The sequence below is a fragment of the Ovis aries genome, chromosome 7 (genome assembly GCF_016772045.2).
Source record: "Ovis aries strain OAR_USU_Benz2616 breed Rambouillet chromosome 7, ARS-UI_Ramb_v3.0, whole genome shotgun sequence".
In the NCBI taxonomy this organism is placed as follows: Eukaryota; Metazoa; Chordata; class Mammalia; order Artiodactyla; family Bovidae; genus Ovis; species Ovis aries.
This window is the reverse complement of record NC_056060.1, coordinates 41,264,823-41,269,977: the sequence shown is the minus strand read 5'-3', so window position 1 is coordinate 41,269,977 and position 5,155 is coordinate 41,264,823.

The window sequence follows — 5,155 nt, the reverse complement described above, 5'->3', positions numbered from 1 at the left end:
CTGTGTGTGTGTGTGTTGAGGTGTGTGGTGGCAATGCTGGGGTCAGAGGGGAGTATTTTAATATAGTTTTTAAAAAAAGAGCCCAGCTTCCTGATACAGGGTTCACATCTACATAGGGTCTTTTGGAAGGGAAAGAACCACTGCACCTTTTACTATATCTGTTTGTTTTAGAGATATCTAAAGACACAGACAGGTGAAGGCTTGCTTAGGATCCCACAGCCACCTCCTTTCTGGAACCCCCTATCTTGCTAACAAGGTAGGGAAACTGCCATGCTTTCAGCCTAAAAGCCCCATTGAGATGGTATGACTTTTCTGCAGCAGCAAGCGGGAATCTCTAACACACTGACCCCAGCGCTCTGCTGGACTTGTTCAGTCACCCCCGTGGCTACCAGCACCACCACCAAGGAGGGCTCCTAAACTTTTTTGCTAATGAATGAAAGTGCTACATTCCCAACCCTGAGAGAACTAATAATTGTGTACAAAGGCAAGTCTGGTTTTGAAATTAATGACTGTGGGAGTCTGAAATGATTTTGAGATAAAATGAATAGTTTACATTAATTTGCATTGCAATAGACAACACTGGTTAGGAATCACCGCTCTGTTGAATTTAAGAGACAAAGATCAAGTCTGTTATTTTAATTCACTGCCCCAGGAAGCTAGGAGAGCGGAGGGGCAGTGAGGAGATTGAAGCTTTTAATGCTTACTGTGTAGAAATAATGATTTTTGTAAAAATAGATTAGCTTTTAAGGATGCAGTAACATTGGCTAAGCACTTGGTATATATTTTGCCTATATTTATTTCTTTCATCATCACTACAACCTTAGGAGATAGATGCTAGAATTACCTCCATTTTATAGATGAGAAAACTAAGACCAGAGAGGAATTTCTTCAAGGTCAGATAACTAATAAACGGCATCACCAGGACCAAATCTTGGAGTTTGACTGCAGAGCCTTGCTCTATCCACTGTCCTCTACCACCTGGATCTCCCAGGGCACCAAACCCAAGAGACCAGGAACTATTCTGCCATTCATCACGAGCATATCCTTTTCATCACATTGCTGTTCCCAGATTACATATGGAGCTGACTCTTCTGGTCCTTAATGCTCCAGTGTGTGAAGTAATACCTACATGAAATGTGTATCAGACCTTCCTGGGTCAGATTAAGCTAAAGTAACTTTGACTTTCTTCATCCAAGTCACCTGAGAATCCAGCAGTTCCTGGTGCGTAGGTAAGAATACCCTGGGACTGACTTCCCTTGAAGCTGTGCAGCAGTGGACAAACAGACTTGCTACAGATTTGTCAGTGGAGAAGGTGAAGCTAAGGGCTTTAAGAAGTAATTGTCACCGCTTAGCTGTGAACTTCCTGCGTAAGTTCCATCCTCATCCATCACTAAGGATGGTAACAAGTCAACCATACTCCTAACCTAGTCAGTACCTGCCACCCTTGGAAGGCAGCAAATCAGATGATGCCTAGCCTAATCAAAACTCTTACTTAGATGCTAGAAAATTAATCTCCCAAGGCACCAGGCCCATATCATTCCGTTAACAAGATGTGCTGAGTGTCTACCCCGTGTCCAGTCCTGGGCCAGACACTTATGGGAGACATAAAGAGAAAGTGCTGGACACGGGCAAATTGCAGCAGAAAAGAGTAGAAGCACTGAATAGCTGGGAAGCCGTTATCGCTGTTCAGGAGGGAGATGGCGAAGGCCTGAACGAGGCAGTGAGAGCAAAAGTGAGAGAGAAGCAGCAGTTAGGGAATCGGCAAGGGAAGCATACATCAGGCTGAGCATCACTGCCAGGTGCAAAGAACATGGGTTGGGTCCTGATCCCCACCTCATGGCTGCATGGCCCCAAGACCTCAGCCATTCTGAGCCTTGGTTTTTCACTTTTGAAATTAGGACAGTAACCCTTTTCTCACCTCCTGGGATTATTGAGAAAATCAGTGAGTTAGTATTAGCCCCTGGTCTGTCCTTCTGTGGTGAGTGCTCAAAACTGTTGGTTCCCTTCCTCATCTCCCCATATCTGCACTCCACCTCCTATCTAAAGGTGAGAGGTTGCCAGTAGAGAAGAGAGGAAAGGTGAGGGCCAAGCAGTGACATCAGCTTTCTAGGTGGTGCCACTAAGCAGATGGGAAAGGTTAGAAAGGGGAACTATTCTGATAGGGGAAGATAGGTTGATTTTTTAAATTTTGGTTGATGTGATGGTGAAATAGACTGGTAGCTAGAAACCCGAGGGCTGAGAGCTGGCAACAGAGGAGAGTGGCAGGAGTCCTGGGATGGGAGACTGGGGTCGTTCAAGCCACACGTGACTCTGAATTCCTAGAAGCTGCAGCATCTGTGGCTGAGGTGAGCAAACAAACCTGAGCCCACTGGGCTCAGTGATGACGACCCTAAAGATGAAACCAACCTCACATCACTGACTGGACCATACAGAGCCACCTGGAGGTGGCTGCACCCATACCAGTCTCCTGGCTGCTTTCACAATAGCATGTCACAGTTTTGAGTTGACAAGAGCAAGGAGATTGGTGTCGGAACCCACTGTTTCTACTCTTGACTGTACATCGAAGTGTGTCTGTGGGTCCCCTGGATTGTTAAGTCCCAGAAATAGATGTATTTTATTTGACTGTGTATCAAACAGGTTTCTGAGCTGGGGCCAAAAACAAGCAAACAAAACAATCATTCTGTTGACATTTACTGAGTTCTTCCCAGAGGCCAAGTGCCTGGCAGGCACAAAGCACTCTGTGTGTGTAGCAGTGGCACCGAGAGAGGCCACAGGAGACAAAGAAAAAAGTGACCGGACCATCGTCCCCAGGAGCCTCTCGGTGTCATGCTGGCTGGTCCCAGGTGAGAGATCCCCAGCTCCCTCCTTTCTTGAAGACAGTCAGACTGTCATGACTCCTGAAAGCAGCTGATACCAACAGAAGGGGCAGCACGGTTAGAGTGGGAGGACCACCCTTAACTCTGGGAGCTTGAGCAAGTCAACCTCCCTAAGTTGTGTCTGACTCTGCAGGACCCCATGGACTGTAGCCCACAAGACTCCTCTCTCCATGGGATTCTCCAGGCAAGAATACTGGAGTGGGTTGCCCTGCCCTTCTTCAGGGGATCTTCTTGACCCAAGGATCAAACCCACGTCTCTTATGTCTCTTGCATTGACAGGCAGTTCTTAACCACTAGCACCACCTGGGAAGCCCTCCTTAAGCCTCAGTTTCTCCTTTTATATCAATTCAATAGCACAAAGAGAGCTCAGCTTTCCTGCAGGGCTTCAGTGAGCTCTCAGGAAAGCATACTCTATGAAGACAGTCTTCAGTGCTGAATTCCAGGCCCATTGTGTTTGCCCGGAGAGAAGCAGGTTCCTCAGGTCACCCCTCTGCCCAGAATCAGCATTAGAGAGGGCTGCTGTGAGAAAGTGGAATTTGTTTCCCATTCATAGTGGGTTGAATGGCAGGCCCCCCCAAAAGGTACACTCAAAGTCTAATCCCCTCCCCCACCACCTGTGAGGGTGGCCCTATTTGGAAATAGAACCTTAGCAGTTGTGAGTGAGTGGAGGATCTTGAGATAAGATCATCCTAGATTCAGTCAGTTCAGTTCAGCCACTCAGTCGTGTCCAATTCTGTGACCCCAAGAACTGCAGCATGCCAGGCCTCCCTGTCCCTCACCAACTCCCAGAGCCTACTCAAACTCATGTCCATCGAGTTGGTGATGCCATCCAGCCATTTCATCCTCTGTCGTCCCCTTCTCCTCCTGCCCCCAGACCCTCCCAGCATCAGAGTCTTTTCCAATGAGTCAGTTCTTCGCATCAGGTGGCCAGAGTATTGGAGCTTCAGCTTTAGCATCATTCCTTCCAAAGAAATCCCAGGGCTGATCTCCTTGCAGTTGAAGGGACTCTCAAGAGTCTTCTCCAACACCACAGTTCAAAAGCATCAATTCTTTGGCACTCAGCCTTCTTTATGGTCCAGCTCTCACATCTGTACATGACTACTGGAAAAGCTATAGCTTTGACTACATGGCCTTTGTCAGCAAAGTAATGTCACTGCCTTTTAATATGCTGTCTAGGTTGGTCATAGCTTTTCTCCCAAGGAGCAAACAAGTGTCTTTTAATTTCATGGCAGTCACCAGCTGCAGTGATTTTGGAGCCCAAGAAAATAAAGTGTCTCACTGTTTCCATTGTTTCCCCGTCTATTTGCCATGAAGTGATGCTGAAGCTGAATATGAATATGAAGTCAGTATGGTTATTGATGTTTCTCCCGGCAATCTTGGCTCCAGCTTGTGCTTCATCCAGCCTGGCAATTTGCATAATGTATTCTGCATATAAATTAAATCAGCAGGGTGACAATATACAACCTTGACGAACTCCTTTCCCAATTTGGAACCAGTCCATTGTGCCATGTCCGGTTCTAACTTGCTTCTTGACCTGCCTACATATTTCTCAGGAGGCAGATAAGGTGGATTGGTATTCCCAACTCTTTAAGAATTTTCCACAGTTTGTCATGATCCACATGACAAATTTAGGGTGGGCCCTAAATCCAGGGACTGTCCTAATAAGAGAAAGGAGAAGGAGAATCAAGATAGAGGGGAAGGTCATGTGAGGACAGAGGCACGGACTGGAGCAGTTGCTCTACAAACCAAGGAGCCCCAAGGGTTGCCCGCAGCCTGAAGCAACCAGGAGAGAAGCACAGACCTTCCTGGAGGAGTCAACCCGGCTGATAACCAAGTTCAGACTCCTGTCTCCAGAGCAGTGCAAGAACAGGTGTCTGTTGTTTTCAATCACATGTATTAATGTGTTACAGCTGCCCTAGGAGATTAATACTCCATTCAAGTGGACAAGCCTTGGCAGGTGAGGTTGCCAGGGTGCTGGGTCACCTCAGCTGCCCACCCCAGCCTGTCTGTCCCCAAGGGTCATAGTTCCCTGCCGGCTGCCCATGGTCCCTTCAGCAGCTCTTGTTCACAGGAGCTGAGTAGCATCATCATGTTTTGATGTCACCCCCCTCCTCAGAAGCTACACCGACTTCCAGTTGATTCCAAATCACATTTAAACACATTCTCACAGGCCTTGAAGTCTTATTCCCGGGGGAAAGGCCTGGACAGTCTCATTGCTCAGGACCAACAACTTAATCTTCCTTGGTAATAACACAGCAATTTTGTGACAGTTGATGAAG